Below are 19,835 nucleotides of genomic sequence, written 5' to 3' on the forward strand. Positions count from 1 at the left end.
CACATGCCCAGCTGAGGTCAAGGGGAGAGGAGAGGAGAGAGAGACGGAGACAGAGACGGAGAGAATAGACAGAGAGAGAGAGAGGCGGAGAGGAGGAGAGAGGGGGAGAGAATAGACGGAGAGGGGGAGAGAGGGGGAGAGAACGGAGAGAGAGAGAGAGAGCGAGAGAGAGAGAGATGAGAGAGAGAGAGAGAGATAGAGAGACGGAGAGAATAGAGAGAGAGAGAGAGAGAGAGAGAGAGAGAGAGAGAGAGATAGAGAGACGGAGAGAATAGAGAGAGAGAGAGAGAGAGATAGAGAGACGGAGAGAATAGAGACAGAGAGAGAGAGAGAGAGACAGTGGGATTGAGAGAGGAGAAAAGTACTTTCTGTAAGAGAAGAAGAAGAGAAGAGAAGAGGAAGAGAAGTAAGAGGAGAGATGTCTGTGGCCCTTCCCAGACCCAGAGGGCCCCTGGCCCAGATCAACCTCATGGGGATGCTGTTGTTGTCTCTCTGTCTCCACACCGGCCCCGTCACTGGAGGTAAGGCCACCCAACACCACCACTGTCTGTCTGTTCCCATTGACAACTCACCTTGCCGGGCAGGATGACCCAGAAGCACAGGGGGTAGAATTGAGATAACAAAACACTTCAGTGTAATGTATTGTAGAGGGTCATTTTAGGTGCACATAAACCTTTGGGGTATAGAAAATGTAACAGTTGGAGTGTTTGATTTGTAGTTTGCATTTGTTTGATCATTTATACAGGGGGACTTATTTTTCATTTCTTTGATACAGTAGTATGACTATGAACCCTCCTGCTGTTTAGCTTGAGCTATTATTTACTTTGAACACAATACTGCAAATGAGGGCAGTTTACAATATATTTAGGAACTGATACATTCAACTTTAAAACCAGGTTTAAGATAATTAGTCTAGTGTTACAGTAATTTATACTGTCAACCTCATGCCTGTGTGAATCACTACTGGTGGAGACTTTGCAGTGCACTTTGCAGTGCATTAAAGCTGTGACCGAGAGAATGAAAAACAGCTTCTATCTCAAGGCCATCAGACTGTTAAATAGCCATCACGAGCACATTAGAGGCTGCTGCTGCCTATTGAAATCACTGGCCACTTTAAGAAATGGAACACTAGTCACTTTATTCATGTTTACATATCTTGCACTACTCATCTCATATGTATATACTGCATTCTATTCTATAATATTCTACTGTATCTTAGTCCATGCCACTCTGTCATTGCTTGTCCATATATACAGTGGGGAGAACAAGTATTTGATACACTGCCGATTTTGCAGGTTTTCCTACTTACAAAGCATGTAGAGGTCTGTAATTTTTATCATAGGTACTCTTCAACTGTGAGAGACGGAATCTAAAACACAAATCCAGAAAATCACATTGCATGATTTTTAAGTAATTAATTTGCATTTTATTGCATGACATAAGTATTTGATCACCTACCAACCAGTAAGAATTCCGGCTCTCACAGACCTGTTAGTTTTTCTTTAAGAAGCCCTCCTGTTCTCCACTCATTACCTGTATTAACTGCACCTGTTTGAACTCGTTACCTTTATAAAAGACACATGTCCACACACTCAATCAAACAGACTCCAACCTCTTCACAATGGCCAAGACCAGAGAGCTGTGTAAGGACATCAGGGATAAAATTGTAGACCTGCACAAGGCTGGGATGGGCTACAGGACAATAGGCAAGCAGCTTGGTGAGAAGGCAACAACTGTTGGCGCAATTATTAGAAAATGGAAGAAGTTCAAGATGACGGTCAATCACCCTCGGTCTGGGGCTCCATGCAAGATCTCACCTCGTGGGGCATCAATGATCATGAGAAAGGTGAGGGATCAGCCCAGAACTACACGGCAGGACCTGGTCAATGACCTGAAGAGAGCTGGGACCACAGTCTCAAAGAAAACCATTAGTAACACACTACGCTGTCATGGATTAAAATCCTGCAGCGCACGCAAGGTCCCCCTGCTCAAGCCAGCGCATGTCCAGGCCCGTCTGAAGTTTGCCAATGCCCATCTGGATGATCCAGAGGAGGAATGGGAGAAGGTCATGTGGTCTGATGAGACAAAAATAGAGCTTTTTGGTCTAAACTCCACTCGCCGTGTTTGGAGGAAGAAGAAGGATGAGTACAACCCCAAGAACACCATCCCAACCGTGAAACATGGAGGTGGAAACATCATTCTTTGGGGATGCTTTTCTGCAAATGGGACAGGACGACTGCACCGTATTGAGGGGAGGATGGATGGGGCCATGTATCGCGAGATCTTGGCCAACAACCTCCTTCCCTCAGTAAGAGCATTGAAGATGGGTCGTGGCTGGGTCTTCCAGCATGACATCGACCCAAAACACACAGCCAGGGCAACTAAGGAGTGGCTCCGTAAGAAGCATCTCAAGGTCCTGGAGTGGCCTAACCAGTCTCCAGACCTGAACCCAATAGAAAATCTTTGGAGGGAACTGAAAGTCCGTATTGCCCAGCGACAGCCCCATAACCTGAAGGATCTGGAGAAGGTCTGTATGGAGTAGTGGGCCAAAATCCTTCCTGCAGTGTGTGCAAACCTGGTCAAGACCTACAGGAAATGTATGATCTCTGTAATTGCAAACAAAGGTTTCTGTACCAAATATTAAGTTCTGCTTTTCTGATGTATCAAATACTTATGTCATGCAATAAAATGCAAATGAATTACTTAAAAATCATACAATGTGATTTTCTGGATTTTTGTTTTAGATTCCGTCTCTCACAGTTGAAGTGTACCTATGATAAAAAGTACAGACCTCTACATGCTTTGTAAGTAGGAAAACCTGCAAAATCGGCAGTGTATCAAATACTTGTTCTCCCCACTGTATATATATATATATATATATATATATATATATATATTCTTAAATTCCATTCCTTACTAGTTTTGTGTGTATTGGGTATATGTTGTGAAATTGTTAGATATTACTTGTTAGATATTACTGCACTGTCGTAGCTAGAAGCAGAAGCATTTCGCTACACCCGCTATAACATCTGCTAAACACGTGTATGTGACAAATAAAATGTGATTTGAGTTAAAGTGTACGCTGACATAATTGTTCATCACAACTGGTGGAGATGTAAAGTGTATGTTGACATAATAGTTCTGTGTTTTTTGTTCCTTTTTCTTCCGGAAAAGGAAGTTTGACCAACAGACTTAGAAGAAAAAGAGGAACTCACTCTGACAAATTAATAAAAAGCTCAAATAGATCCTCAATTCAAATCATATACAGTCTCTGAGTCCCATTTGAATCTGGTCAGGGCATGTACCATAGCCTATATTAGCAGTACATGAATCAAAGTTGAATTAAAAGCTGACCTACAATCACCCACACAGTGTGCACAGCTACAATGATTGATCCCATGGATTGGGACTCTACCCCCTCCTGCCAATAGCCATGGTGAAGGTTGAGGGGCCATAGATTGTCCTGTGTCTGTATTTAACGACCACCCCTACCCCCTCCTCCTCCCTTCCCTATTCATGGTGAGGGGGCCCATGCCATCTCCTGCGGCTCTATCTCAAGGGCAATAGCACCACTTTTCAACCTCATATTCATTATCTCCAGCACCATACCAGTGTCTACAATTGTGAAAATGGCACATTTGTTAGGTTTTGTAGCAAAAATAGTTAAACCATAGAAACGTAGAAACACACCATTTTCATTTCCCTTTAAACCCTAAAACTGTACAATAAAGTGTTGTTCCTCTTTTGGGCCCAATGAAGGCTGAGGAGATCCAGAATGATGGCGGTGACACCATGAGCCACTCCCTGGCCCTGGTGCAGCGTCTCGAGGCCCTGGTGACTCAGGGGAACGGCAGCGACGTGTCCCTCAGGGTTCAGATAGGCAGCTATCCTAGAGGGTTTAGCAAAGTGGGCCAGAAAAATGACAAATCGCAGTGTCTCTGTGACATTTGAAACCCCCCAAAAAAAAGTAATCTCCCTCCAGACGGTGGAGGTGATGAAGGTGATCCAGGCCCACTCCCCTGGTGCTGTCCCTGCAGAGCCCTGTGTTTGAGGAGCTGCTGCTCGGGCGTAACGGCACCACCCTGGTCCTACTGGAGACCGCTGAGTGTGCTGAGGTCTTCGACAAGTTCATCAGGTAACGATTCACTTACAAAGCACGTTTCTGGTATCTAAGGCGCCATGTTGAGGGAGAGCGTTGAGTGTGCTGCCGTCTTTGATAAGTTCATCAGGTGAAAAGGGAGACATAAACACAGTGTGCTGCCGTCTTCAACAGGTTCATTAACAATAATAATCATTTGGTGGGTGCTTATATTTGTCCTATTTCACAGGTGTGTATTAATACACATGTGAATTGGAAAATGTGTTTTTTTGCATATCCCAACACCCTGAGACACCCTCGGAGAGTGGGGACACGGCCAGGGTCAGCCATTATCAACGGTGACCCTGGAGCAATTAGGGTTATGTGTCTTGCTCAAGGGCACATCAACAGATTTGTCACCTTGTCGGCTCGGGGATTTAAACCAGCGACCTTTCGAGGAAGTAGGTAATAAGTCAGAGGGAATTATATTCTGAGGAATTCCCCTCCTGACAAGTAATACACAGTTCAGGGTTCATGGGGGGGGGGGGGAGTTTAACTGTAGATGTCACTCTATTATTTTAGACTGTATACTGTATATGTACAAACAGTTTTACTGTATATTTATATATAGCCATCTAGTGTGTGTACTTGGTAACTGCAACCTCGTGACTGATTCAGTACTTGTCTCGGAAATCCCAGACCTACAGTCAATGCTGTATTCCAGTGGAGGCTGGTGGGAGGAGCTATAGGAGGACGCACGGTCGGTGGGTGTGTTACTATATCCATGAGTAAGTAATGAAAACCCTAATGGTCTATGGAGGTGTCAGCACACTGATCACAATCTACTGTAGAGGGTTACTCTAGCTGGCTACTGCAACCATAGAAATATAATTCCTGCATAATTCTACTCATTGACTTGAATGAGAAAACCCGTTCTAGGAATTATATCTCTATGACTGCAACACTAGACAGCAGAAGTCTCTCTAGCTGTGCTGTATATTGTGCAGATCCTACATGGTATAGGATATTCTACGCGGCAGGGTTTCTCAAACTCGGTCCTCGGGACCCCAAGGGGTGCACATTTGGGATTACACTACACAGCTGATTCAAATCATCAACCAATCATCAAGCTTTGATCATTTGAATCAGCTGTGTAGTGATAGGGAAAAAAATCAAAACGTGCACCCCTTGGTGGTTCCGAGGACCGAGTTTGGGAAACGCTGCTGTAGGGTGTGTAGGTCAGGGGTATTAAACTCTTACCCTACGAGGTCCGGCGCCTGATGGTTTTCTGTTCTATCTGATAATGAATTACACCCACCTGGTGTCCAGGTCTAAATCAGTGCCTGATTAGAGGGGAAGAATTAAGAAAAGCAGTGGAACTGGCGTCGAGGTTCGGAGTTGAGTTTGAGGGTTATAGTCTTGACTGTGGAGGCTTATTCTGGATGGCTAACAATAGACGACACCAGACAGCAGAACATACTCTCTTGGCTATTGTATGCCAGGTACAGCCTACTACCATAAATAGCTTTGATCTGTTGCCATTTTTGTTGGGGGTCGAGTTTCCGTCTGGGCTGGAGATACCCACGATGAAGTCAAACTTCGAAAGATAATAATAGCAACACCGTAAAATGAACTAAGACTATTCTGTGGACTCAATGGAGGTTGGATGTACTGTATTTGGGTCAAGCACAACATGATTTTCTTCAGTAAAACATTACATGTATTTGAATGATCAAAGGCTAAATGTGAGGGCATCCAACCTCCATCAAAGGCTAAATGTGAGCGCATCCAACCTCCATCAAAGGCTAAATGTGAGCGCATGTGTGGGCCCTCCTGTAGCTCAGTTGGAAGAGCATGGCGCTTGCAATGCCAGGGTTGTGGGTTCGATTCCCACGGGGAGCCAGCATGAAAAATGTATGCACTCACTAACTGTAAGTCGCTCTGGATAAGAGCGTCTGGTAAATGTTTAGAGAGGAGTCATTACTGTACAGAATAATGACCCCCTTCTCATCTCCAGTGGTGTAAAAATTATTTAAAGTGCTACTTAAGTCGTTTTTGGGGGTATCTGTACTTTATTTTACTATTTATATTTTGGATCACTTTTACTTTTACTTCCCTACATTCCTAAAGAAAACAATGTACATTTATTTTCTCTGACACCCAAAAGTTGCATTTTCAATGCTTGTCAGGACAGGAAAATCGTCCAATTCACATACTTATCAAGAGATCATCCCTGGTCATCCCTAATGCCTCTGATCTGGTGGACTCACTTAACACAAATGCTTCATCTGTAAAGTGAAGTGTGCACCTGGACATCTGTAAATTAAAAGAACATGAAAATGTTGCGGTTTGATTTGCTTAATATTAGACATTTGAAATGATTTATACTTTTACTTTTACTTTTGATACTTACAGTTAAAGTCGGAAGTTTACATACACCTTAGCCAAATACATTTAAACTCAGTTTTTCACAATTCCTGACATTTAATCCTAGTAAAAATTCCCTGTCTTAGGTCAGTTAGGATCACCACTTTATTTTAAGAATGTGAAATGTCAGAATAATAGTAGAGAGAATGATTTATTTCAGCTTTTATTTCTTTCATCACATTCCCAGTGGGTCAGAAGTTTACATACACTCAATTCGTATTTGGTAGCATTGCCTTTAAATTGTTTAACTTGGGTGAAACGTTTTGGGTAGCCTTCCACAAGCTTCCCACAAAAAGTTGGGTGAATTTTGGCCCATTCCTCCTGACAGAGCTGGTGTAACTGAGTCAGGTTTGTGGGCCTCCTTGCTCTCACATGCTTGTTCAGTTCTGCCCAGAAATTTTCTATAGGATGGAGGTCAGGGCTTTGTGATGGCCACCCCAATACCTTGACTTTGTTGTCCTTAAGCCATTTTTCCACAACTTTGGAAGTATGCTTGGGGTCATTGTCCATTTGGAAGACCCATTTGCGACCAAGCTTTAACTTCCTGACTGATGTCTTGAGATGTTGCTTCAATATATCCACATAATTTTCCTTCCTCATGATGCCATCTATTTTGTGAAGTGCACCAGTCCCTCCTGCAGCAAAGCACCCCCACAGCATGATGCTGCCACCCCCGTTCTTCACGGTTGGGATGGTGTTCTTCGGCTTGCAAGCGTCCCCCAATTTCCTCCAAACATAACGATGGTCATTATGGCCAAACAGTTCTATTTTTGTTTCATCAGACCAAAAATACCATCTTTGTCCCCATGTGCAGTTGCAAACCGTAGTCTGGCTTTTTTATGGCGGTTTTGGAGCAGTGGCTTCTTCCTTGCTGAGCAGCCTTTCAGGTTATGTTGATATAGGACTCGTTTTACTGTGGATATAGATACTTTTGTACCTGTTTCCTCCAGCATCTTCACAAGGTCCTTTGCTGTTGTTCTGGGATTGATTTGCACTTTTCGCACCAAAGTACGTTAATCTCTAGGAGACAGAACGCGTCTCCTTCCTGAGCGGTATGACGGCTGCGTGGTCCCAAGGTGTTTATACTTGCGTACTATTGTTTGTACAGATGAACGTGGTACCTTCAGGCATTTGGAAATTGCTCCCAAGGATAAACCAGACTCGTGGAGGTCTACAATTGTTTTTCAGAGGTCTTGGCTGATTTCTTTTGATTTTCCCATGATGTCAAGCAAAGAGGCACTGAGTTTGAAGGTAGGCCTTGAAATACATCCACAGGTACACCTCCAATTGACTCAAATGATGTCAATTAGCCTATCAGAAGCTTCTAAAGCCATGACATCATTTTCTGGAATTTTCAAAGCTTTTTAAAGGCACAGTCAACTTAGTGTATGTAATGTTCTGACCCACTGGAATTGTGATACAGTGAATTATAAGTGAAATAATCTGTCTGTAAACAATTGTTGGAAAAATTACTTGTGTCATGCACAAAGTAGATGTCCTAACCGACTTGCCAAAATCATAATTTGTTGACAAGAAATTTGTGGAGTGGGTGAAAAACAAGTTTTAATGACTCCAACCTAAGTGTATGTAAACTTCCGACTTCAACTGTATCTTTACTTTTACTCAAGTATGACTATTGGGTACTTTTTCCACCACTGCTTCTTCCTCTCCTCCTCTCCTCCACTCCTCTCACCTGTCTCCCTCTCAATTAAATTAAATTGAAGGGCTTTATTGGCATGGGAAACGTATGTTAACATTGCCAAAGCAAGTGATGTAGATAATAAACAAAAGTGAAATAAACAACAACAAAAAAATTAACAGTAAACATTACACTCACAAAAGTTCCAAAAGAATAAAGACATTTCAAATGTCATATTATGTCTATTTACAGTGTTATAAGAATGTGCAAATAGTTAATGTACAAAAGAGAAAATAAATCAACATAAATAAATCAACATAAATTTGTTCTTCACTGGTTGCCCTTTTCTTGTGGCAACAGGTCACACATATTGCTGCTGTGATGGCACACTGTGGTTTTTCACCATGTAGATAAGGGAGTTTATCAAAATTGGGTTTGTTTTAGAATTCTTTGTGGATCTGTGTAATCTGAGGGAAATATGTGTCTCTAATATGGTCATACATTTGGCAGGAGGTTAGGAAGTGCAGCTCAGTTTCCACCTCATTTTGAGGGCAGTGTGCACATAGCCTGTCTTCTCTTGAGAGCCAGGTCTGCCTATGGCGGCCTTTCTCAATAGCAAGGCTATGCTCACTAAGTCTGTACATAGTCAAAGCTTTCCTTAAGTTTGGGTCAGTCACAGTGGTCAGGTATTCTGCCACTGTGTACTCTCTGTTTAGGGCCAAATAGAATTCTAATTTGCTCTGTTTTTTTTGATTAATTCTTTCCAATGTGTCAGGTAATTCTCTTTTTGTTTTCTCATGATTTGGTTGGGTCGAATTGTGTTGCTGTCCTGTGGCTCTGTTTATGTTTGTGAACAGAGCCCCAGGACCAGCTTGTTTAGGGGACTCTTCTCCAGGTTCATCTCTCTGTAGGTGATGGCTTTGTTATGGAAGGTTTGGGAATCGCTTCCTTTTAGGTGGTTGTAGAATTTAACAGCTCTTTTCTGGATTTTGATAATTAGCGGGTATAGGCCTAATTCTGCTTTGCATGCATTATTTGGTGTTTTACGTTGCACACTGAGGATATTTTTGGAGAATTCTGCATGCAGAGTTTCAATTTGGTGTTTGTCCCATTTTGTGAACCCCAGACCTCACAACCATAAAGTGGCGCCGGAGAAGATGGCTGCCGTTTTAAAGCCCTCTAACCAATTGTACTATTATGTGTGTTTTTTCGCGTTATTTGTAATTTATTCTGTACATAATGTTTCTGCCACCATCTCTTATGACCAAAAATATGTTCTGGATATCAGGACAGCGATTACTCACCTCGTATTGGATGGAAAAAATGTATTCAACGAGCCGGACGCGAAGGATATCCTACAGACAACCGACAAGGCCCAAATCCCTGTCATTCGCATGAGAAAGAGACAGATATATCGTGGACGTAGGTCGGGGTGCCTTGTAAGGATCCGACGGCGAGTGAGTAAACTGCCTCTTCCATCAATCCTATTAGCCAATGTTCAATCATTTGAGAACAAATTGAACGACCTGAGATTTAGGTTATCCTACCAACGGGACATTAAAAACTGTAATATCTTATGTTTCACCGAGTCATGGCTCAACGACAACATGGACAACATACAGCTGACGGGATATACGCTACATCGGCAGGATAGAATGGCTGACTCCGGTAAGACAAGGGGTGGCGGTCTGTGTATATTTGTAAACAACAGCTGGCCTCCCGAGTGGCGCAGTGGTCTAAGGCACTGCATAGCAGTGCTAGCTGTGCCACTAGAGATCCTGGTTCAAATCCAGGCTCTGTTGTAGCTGGCTGCCACCAGGAGACCCATGGGGCGGCGCACAATTGGCCCAGGGTATGGGAGGGAATGGCCGGCAGGGATGTAGCTCAGTTGATAGAGCATGGTGTTTGCAATGCCAGGGTTGTGGGTTCGATTCCCACGGGGGGTCAGTATGAAAAAAAAAAAAAAAAAAAAATCTATGCACTCACTAACTGTAAGTCGCTCTGGATAAGAGCGTCTGCTAAATGACTAAAATGTAAAATCTAATACTAAGGAAGTCTCAAGGTTTTGCTCGCCTGAGGTAGAGTATCTTATGATAAGCTGTAGACCACACTATTTACCAAGAGACTTTTCATCTATATTTTTCGTAGCTGTCTATATACCACCACAAACCGATGCTGGCATTAAGATTGCACTCAATGAGCTGTATAAGGACATAAGTAAACAGGAAAACGCTCATGCAGAGGCAGCGCTCCTAGTGGCCGGGGACTTTAATGCAGGGAAACTTAATTCCGTTCTACCTAATTTCTACCAGCATGTTAAATGTGCAACCAGAGGGAAAAAAACTCTAGACCACCTTTACTCTACACACAGAGACGCATACAAAGCTCTCCCTAGCCCTCCATTTGGCAAATCTGACCATAACTCTATCCTCCTGATTCCTGCTTATAAGCAAAAACTAAAGCAGGAAGCACCAGTGACTCGGTTAATAAAAAAGTGGTCAGATGATGCAAATGCTAAGCTACAGGACTGTTTTGCTAGCACAGACTGGAATATGTTCTGGGATTCTTCAGATAGCATTGATGAGTACACCACATCAGTCACTGGCTTCATCAATAAGTGCATCAATGACATCATCCCCACAGTGACCGTACGTACATTCCCCAACCAGAAGCCATGGATTATAGGCAACATCCACACTGAGCTAAAGGGTAGAGCTGTCGCTTTCAAGGAGCGAGCGGGACTCTAACCCAGATGCTTATAAGAAATCCCGCTATACCCTCCGACGAACCATCAAACAGGCAAAGAGTCAATACCTGACAAAGATTGAATCGTACTACACCGGCTCTGACACTCGTTGGATATGGCAGGGCTTGAAAACTTTTACAGACTACAAAGGGAAGCACAACCGCGAGCTGCCCAGTGACACAAGCCTACCAGACGAGCTAAATCACTTCTATGCTCGCTTCGAGGCAAGCAACATTGAAGCATGCATGAGAGCACCAGCTGTTCTGGATGACTATGTGATCACGCTCTCCGTAGCCGATGTGAGTAAGACTTTTAAGCAGGTCAACATTCACAAGGCCGCAGGGCCAGATGGATTACCAGGACGTGTACTCCGAGCATGTGCTGACCAACTGGCAAGTATCTTCACTGACATTTTCAACATGTCCCTGACTGAGTCTGTAATACCAACATGTTTCAAGCAGACCACCATAGTGCCTGTGCCCAAGGACATTAAGATAACCTGCCTAAATGACTACCGACCCATAGCACTCACGTCTGTAGCCATGAAGTGCTTTGAAAGGCTGGTCATGGCTCACATCAACACCATTATCCCAGAAACCCTAGACCCACTCTAATTTGCATATCGCCCCAGCAGATACACAGATGATGCAAACTCTATTGCCCTCCACACTGCCCTTTCCCAACTGGACAAGAGGAACACCTATGTGAGAATGCTGTTCATTGTCTACAGCTCAGCGTTCAACACCATAGTGCCCTCAAAGCTCATCAGTAAGCTAAGGACCCTGGGACTAAACACCTCCCTCTGCAACTGGATCCTGGACTTCCTGACGGGCCGCCCCCAGGTGGTAAGGGTAGGTAACAATACATCTGCCATGCTGATCCTCAACACGGGGGCCCCTCAGGGGTGCGTGCTCAGTCCCCTCCTGTACTCCCTGTTCACCCATGACTGCATGGCCAGACATGACTCCAACACCATCATTAAGTTTGCTGACGACACAACAGTGGTAAGCCTGATCACCGACAACGATGAGACAGCCTATAGGGAGGAGGTCCGAGACCTGGCTGTGGGGTGCCAGGATAACAACCTCACCCTCAACGTGATCAATACAAAGGAGATGATTGTGGACTACAGGAAAAAAAAGAGGACGAGAACGCCCCCATTCTCATTGACAGGGCTGTAGTGGAACAGGTTGAGAGCTTCAAGTTCCTTGGTGTTCACATCACCAACGAACTATCATGGTCCAAACACACCAAGACAGTCGTGAAGAGGGCACGACAAAGCTTATTCCCCCTCAGGAGACTGAAAAGATTTGGCATGGGTCCTCAGATCCTCAAAAAGATATACAGCTGCACCATCGAGAGCATCATGACTGGTTGCATCACCGCCTGGTATGGCAACTGCTCGGCCTCAGACCGCAAGGCACTACAGAGGGTAGTGCGTACGGCCCAGTACATCACTGGGACCAAGCTTCCTGCCATCCAGGACCTCTATACCAGGCGATGTCAGAGGAAGGCCTTCAAAATGGTCAAAGACTCCAGCCACCCTAGTCATAGACTGTTTTCTCTGCTACCGCACGACAAGCGGTACCGGAGCGCCAAGTCTAGGTCCAAAAGGCTTCTCAACAGCTTCTACCCCCAAGCCATAAGACTCCTGAACAGCTAATCTTGGCCACCCGGACTATTTGCATGAGATGTGAGATGCGGTGTGGATGAACGGATGATCTCTGCATGTATATTTCCCACAGTAAAGCATGGAGGAGGAGGTGTTATGGTGTGGGGGTGCTTTGTTGGTGACATTGTCTGTGATATATTTAGAATTCAAGGCACACTTAACCAGCATGGCTACCACAGCATTCTGCAGCGATACGCCATCCCATCTGGTTTGGGCTTAGTGGGACTATCATTTGTTTTTCAACAGGACAATGACCCAACACACCTCCAGGCTACCAAGGAGGAGAGTGATGGAGTGCTGCATCAGATGACCTGGCCTCCACAATCCCCCGACCTCAACCAAATTGAGATGGTTTGGGATGAGTTGGACTGCAGAGTGAAGGAAAAGCAGCAAACAATTTCTCAGCATATGTGGGAACTCCTTCAAGACTGTTGGAAAAGCATTCCAGGTGAAGCTGGTTGAGAGAATGCCAAGAGTGTGCAAAGCTGTCATCAAGGCAAAGGGTTGCTATTTGAAGAATCTCACATATAAAATATATTTAGATTTGTTTAACACTTTTTTTGGTTACTACATGATTCAATATGTGATCTTTCATCATTTTCATTATTATTCTACAATGTAGAAAATACAAATAAAGAAAAACCCTTGAATGACAAACTTTTGACTGGTACTGTATATATATATATATATATATATATATATATATATATATATATATATATATATATATATATATATACACACACATGTGTGTGATGGGATGTATAGACATTATTGACAGTATATTAATACAATATTAGTATATCTGTAGAATATGTGGATAGAATAGTATATGTAGGTGTTCTAAAACTTTTCACAGGTAGTGTTGTGTATATGTTGAAGAGGGTGGCAGACCCTCATGCCAAATTGAGTCAAACGTTTTTTGAAGTCAAAGCATGAGACGAGTTTGCCTTTGTTTTGGTTTGTTTGTTTGTCAATTAGGGTGTGCAGGGTGAATATGTGGTCTGTCGTACGGTAATTTGGTAGAAAGCCAATATCACATTTGCTCAGTACATTGTTTTCACTGAGAAAATGTATGAGTCTGCTGTTAATGATAATGCAGAGGATTTTCCCAAGGTTGCTGCTGACGCATATCCCACGGTAGTTATTGGGGTCAAATTTGTCTACACTTTTGTGGAATGGGGTGATCAGTCCTTGGTTCCAAATACTGGGGAAGATGCCAGAGCTAAGGATGATGTTAAAGAGTTTAAGTATAGCCAATTGGAATTTGTGGTCTGTATATTTGATAATTTCATTGAGGATACCATCAACACCACAGGCCTTTTTGGGTTGGAGGCTTTGTATTTTGTCCTGTAGTTCATTCAATATAATTGGAGAATCCAGTGGGTTCTGGTAGTCTTTAATAGTTGATTCTAAGATTTGTATTTGATCATGTATATGTTTTTGCTGTTTGTTCTTTGTTACAGGGCCAAAAAGAGTGGAGAAGTGGTTTACCCATACATCTCCATTTTGGATAGATAACTCTTTGTGTTGTTGTTTGTTTAGTGTTTTCCAATTTTCCCAGAAGTGGTTAGAGTCCATGGATTCTTCAATTACATTGAGCTGATTTCTGACGTGCTGTTCCTTCTTTTTCCGTAGTGTATTTCTGTATTGTTTTAGTGATTCACCATAGTGAAGGCGTCTGCTCAGGTTTTCTGGGTCTCTTTGTTTTTGGTTGGATAGGTTTCTCAATTTCTTTCTTATGTTTTTGCATTCTTCATCAAACCATTTGTCATTGCTGTTAATTTTCTTCAGTTGTCTGTTTGACATTTTTTAATTTGATAGGGAAGCTGAGAGGTCAAATATACTAGGTTATCTACTGCCAAGTTTACACCTTCACTATTACAGTGAAACGTTTTGTCCAGGAAGTTGTATAAAAGGGATTGAATTTGTTGTTGCCTAATTGTTTTTTGGTAGGTTTCCACACTCTTTTCCCTCCATCTATAGCATTTCTTAATATTATTCAGTTCCTTATTATTATTATTATTATTCAGTTCTCTCTCTCTCTCTCTCTCTCTCTCTCTCTCTCTCTCTCTCTCTCTCTCTCCTCTCTCTCTCTCTCTCTCTCTCTCTCTCTCTCTCTCTCTCTCTCTCTCTCTCTCTCTCTCTCTCTCTCTCTCTCTATATATATATATATATATATATATATATATATATCTCTATCTCTGTCTCTCTCTCTCTCCAGGTACCTGTACTGTGGAGAGATCTCTCTGTGTCTTGAGCAGGCCACCCCTCTACACAAGCTGGCCACTAAGTACCGCGTCCAGGGCCTCCAGCAGGGGGTCACCCAGTACATGACTCAGAACCTGGCCAGCCCCTCTGGACACGCAGTGGAATGGTACTTTACTGTTTATTTATTTTTATCTAATGTTTATTTAACCAGGAAGTCCCATTGAGGTCAGAAGACATCTTTCCCAAGGGAGAACTATATTTTCAGGTCTGCCTTGAGAAAAGGTAACCTCCCCCTTTATATTGTATTGTATATGTTGTGGATGTAGCTCAGTTGGTAGAGCATGGCGTTTGCAACACCAGGGTTGTGGGTTTCGATTCCCACGGGGGGCCAGTTTGAAAAAAAAAAAAAAAAAAAAAAAGAAGAACTCACTAACTGTAAGTCGCTCTGGATAAGAGCGTCTGCTAAATGACTAAAATGTAAATGTTATATGAATGGAGGTCGGGGGTGTCGTCTGATATACTTTACTGAAGGCACTCCTGTCAAAGATACAATTGGTAAATAACGTCTTCAGCAGAAGTCTATCCATTATGAAGTCCATACATTAGTCTTTACAATAAACATTGCATTCATTAAAGGCGTTTTTGACAATTTTGCAGTCAAAAACGTGATTTTCCTGTGTTTTATATATATATTTCCACACTGTGAGGATGGAATAATACTGTGAAATTGTGTAAAGGATGATAATGAGCTGTGTCATCCCCAGGTGGTATTAGTTAATTAAGAAAGAGAGTTCCGGGCCTCCCGAGTGGCCCAGCGGTCTAAGGCACTGCATCGTAGTGTTGCGGCGTCACTACAGACTGGGGTTCTATCCCAGGCTGTGTCACTACTGGCCGTGACCGGGAGTCCCATAGGGCGGCACACAATTGGCCCAGCGTCGTCCGGGTTAGGGGAGGCTTTACTTGGCTCATTGCGCTCTAGCGACTCCTTGTGGCGGGCCGGGCGCCTGCAGGCTGACTTCGGTCATCAGTTGAACAATGTTTCCTCCGACACATTAGTGCGGCTGGCTTCCGGATTAAGCGGGCGGGTGTTAATAAGTTTGGCGGGTCATGTTTCGGAGGACGCATGACTCAACCTTTGCCTCTCCTGAGCCCGTTGGGGAGTTGCAGCGATGAGACAAGATCGTAATCACGAAAAAGGGGGTTAAAAATTACAACAAAAAATGAAAAAAAAAATGAGAGTTCCAAACCTCTCTGCCAATAACAGCTAGTTTTCAATTTTCCCTCTCTCTCTCTCTCTCTCTCTCTCTCTCTCTCTCCTCTCTCTCTCTCTCTCTCTCTCTCTCTCTCTCTCTCTCTCTCTCTCTCTCTCTCTCTCTCTCTCTCTCTCTCTCTCTCTCTCTCTCTCTCTCTTCTCTCTCTCTCTCTCCTCTCTCTCTCTCTCTCTCTATATATATATATATATATATATATATATCTCTATCTCTGTCTCTCTCTCTCTCCAGGTACCTGTACTGTGGAGAGATCTCTCTGTGTCTTGAGCAGGCCACCCCTCTACACAAGCTGGCCACTAAGTACCGCGTCCAGGGCCTCCAGCAGGGGGTCACCCAGTACATGACTCAGAACCTGGCCAGCCCCTCTGGACACGCAGTGGAATGGTACTTTACTGTTTATTTATTTTTATCTAATGTTTATTTAACCAGGAAGTCCCATTGAGGTCAGAAGACATCTTTCCCAAGGGAGAACTATATTTTCAGGTCTGCCTTGAGAAAAGGTAACCTCCCCCTTTATATTGTATTGTATATGTTGTGGATGTAGCTCAGTTGGTAGAGCATGGCGTTTGCAACACCAGGGTTGTGGGTTCGATTCCCACGGGGGGCCAGTTTGAAAAAAAAAAAAAAAAAAAAAAAAGAAGAACTCACTAACTGTAAGTCGCTCTGGATAAGAGCGTCTGCTAAATGACTAAAATGTAAATGTTATATGAATGGAGGTCGGGGTGTCGTCTGATATACTTTACTGAAGGCACTCCTGTCAAAGATACAATTGGTAAATAACGTCTTCAGCAGAAGTCTATCCATTATGAAGTCCATACATTAGTCTTTACAATAAACATTGCATTCATTAAAGGCGTTTTTGACAATTTTGCAGTCAAAAACGTGATTTTCCTGTGTTTTATATATATATATTTCCACACTGTGAGGATGGAATAATACTGTGAAATTGTGTAAAGGATGATAATGAGCTGTGTCATCCCCAGGTGGTATTAGTTAATTAAGAAAGAGAGTTCCGGGCCTCCCGAGTGGCCCAGCGGTCTAAGGCACTGCATCGTAGTGTTGCGGCGTCACTACAGACTGGGGTTCTATCCCAGGCTGTGTCACTACTGGCCGTGACCGGGAGTCCCATAGGGCGGCACACAATTGGCCCAGCGTCGTCCGGGTTAGGGGAGGCTTTACTTGGCTCATTGCGCTCTAGCGACTCCTTGTGGCGGGCCGGGCGCCTGCAGGCTGACTTCGGTCATCAGTTGAACAATGTTTCCTCCGACACATTAGTGCGGCTGGCTTCCGGATTAAGCGGGCGGGTGTTAATAAGTTTGGCGGGTCATGTTTCGGAGGACGCATGACTCAACCTTTGCCTCTCCTGAGCCCGTTGGGGAGTTGCAGCGATGAGACAAGATCGTAATCACGAAAAAGGGGGTTAAAAATTACAACAAAAAATGAAAAAAAAAAATGAGAGTTCCAAACCTCTCTGCCAATAACAGCTAGTTTTCAATTTTCCCCTCCCAATTCAGACCACTCTCAGACAGTATTTGCAAAATTCTTACTTGAAAAATAGCTTTTTGCTAACAATATATTTTTGTTTCTTTTTGACCATTTTTATTTAAAACAATCACAGTAAGATATGTAATTGTTACCCAGAAATTATTTGATATTGAGATAAAAACACTGCATTGGACCTTTAACAACTAGTTCAACTAGTAAAACATGGACTGGACTTATATAATGTTGACACCATTGCAGGTACCAGTACGCCCTGCGGACTGGAGACGTGGCCCTGAGGGACACCTGTCCTGGAACCTGTCCTCCGTACTGCAGAGTGGGGAGTGGACCACCATCAGCAACGACCTGCTCATGACCCCGCTGCAGAGCTCAGACCTCATCTTGCAGGTAGGCCTACTCCTGGGTAGCCTGATTGCAGATCTGTTTTTACTGTCGGGCCAACTACTTGTCAATCATTGTTTCACATTTGTCTGCCTGATCCCAGATCTGTTTCTGTTGGCAATACAGCACAAACATATATGGGAGCAGGCTAACTCCTGTGTACTACTCCATCTTATGATTATGTACAGATCCACTGAACAATTTTGAACTTGTGTGTGTCTTTGCGATGTGTATACTCTATTTATTGTGTTGTCTTATGTACTCCTGGCTGCAAAATGAATTTCCCTGGTCTGCGGGAACAATAAAGTTTTAAAATGTGACTTTGAATTTCAGAGTGAGATGGAACTGCTCACGGCGCTGGAGGTCTGGATCAACCAGAATGAGCCGGATGCTCTAACAGCGGAGAACGCTCTCAGAGCCGTCCGTTACGCCATGATGCCCCCGCGGGAGCTCTTCCGGCTGCAGACACAGTCTCCTCTCCTGGCCCGCTACCAGGAGTCGGTCCGGGACCTCCTCTATCAGTCCTACCAGTTCCACTCTGCCTCCCCCCTCCACATGGCCAAGTACTTTGACGTGAACTGTAGTCTCTTCATGCCCAGGAACTACCTCTCCCCAGCCTGGGGGAGTCCTTGGGTCATCAACAACCCCATGAGGGATGACCGCAGCACCAGCTTCCAGACGCAGCTGGGTCCAAGCGGCCATGACGTCAACAAGAGGGTGACCTGGAACGCCCTGTTCTCGCCACGTTGGTTACCCCTCAGTATGAGGACCATGTATTCTGAACATGGCTCCATGCAGCCGACGCAAGTCGACGGAGGGCAGCCCCGCATCATTATTACCCCCGCTACGTCGAGTGTGGACTTCGCCGGGGTGAGTTTCCAGAAGACGGTGGTGGTGATGGCAAGGCAGCAGGGGAACATGGTGGTGAGACATGTTTATAACTTCCACCAGAGCACCGAGGAGACTGGGGACTTCCTGGTGGAAGCCGATCTGCACCGCAAGACGTCTGAGTACCTCGTCGATGGTTCCCTCTATCTACACATCGTGGTCAAGCCGCTCTACCAGACCCTCATCTCTACCAAGAAATGACCCCAATCACTCTTTCTTTGCGTCCCAATTCTCTGTCCTTCTGCCCTAAGTGTGCACTTATTCACTTCCCTTCATTCATGTGGCATGGTTGACACCATGTAAGCCAACCTCTTAAAACATCACACTCATATTGCATAATACACAATGTCAAGGGAGAACCAACCAGCCAACCAACCCCATCATGTCTGCAACCAACCAACCCCATCATGTCTGCAACCAACCAACCAACCAATCAACCAACCCCATAATGTCTGCAACCAACCAACCAACCAACCAACCAACCCCATCATGTCTGCAACCAGCCAACCAACCAACCAACCAACCCCATCATGTCTGCAACCAACCAACCAACCCCATCATGTCTGCAACCAACCAACCAACCCCATCATGTCTGCAGCCAACCAACCGGCCAGCCAGCCTGCCAACCAGCCAGCCAACCAACCCCATCATGCTGCAACCAACCAGCCAACCAGCCAGCCAGCCAACCAGCCAACCAGCATGTCTGCAATGCATGGAATAAATTTATAGCAGACAATACCTGTTTGATAACATTTTGTACAGTATGTCTTTATTCAAGATCAATAGGTCTTACAAGCTTTGGTTTAGCGATGTTTTAAATGCTATTTCTCTGTGATATTATACCCCAGACATTCACCTCAAAGGGTCACTCATCACACCCTGTTCAGGTGCTTTGGCCATTCTGTCTCTCATGTAGCATACATAGGCCTACAGACCAAAGTACTAGAAACCATGATGAAAGCAAAATTGATTGAATGCATTTAGTCCATTTGTATAAGAAATAACACAAAGGTTATACA

General features: G+C 44.0%; 1 pseudogene across 1 annotated transcript; it reads left to right on the top strand.

Moving 5' to 3' along the window:
* The first annotated feature begins 418 nt into the window (after positions 1-418).
* On the top strand, positions 419-19,017 carry LOC311100920 (BTB/POZ domain-containing protein 17-like; annotated as a pseudogene). The gene is made up of 6 exons: positions 419-521; positions 3,749-3,906; positions 3,983-4,135; positions 14,787-14,939; positions 17,788-17,934; positions 18,262-19,017. The product of its transcript is annotated as a BTB/POZ domain-containing protein 17-like (transcript).
* The last annotated feature ends 818 nt before the right edge of the window (positions 19,018-19,835 follow it).

This window comes from Coregonus lavaretus (genome assembly GCF_964263955.1).
Source record: "Coregonus lavaretus genome assembly, chromosome: 25".
Lineage (NCBI taxonomy): Eukaryota > Metazoa > Chordata > Actinopteri > Salmoniformes > Salmonidae > Coregonus > Coregonus lavaretus.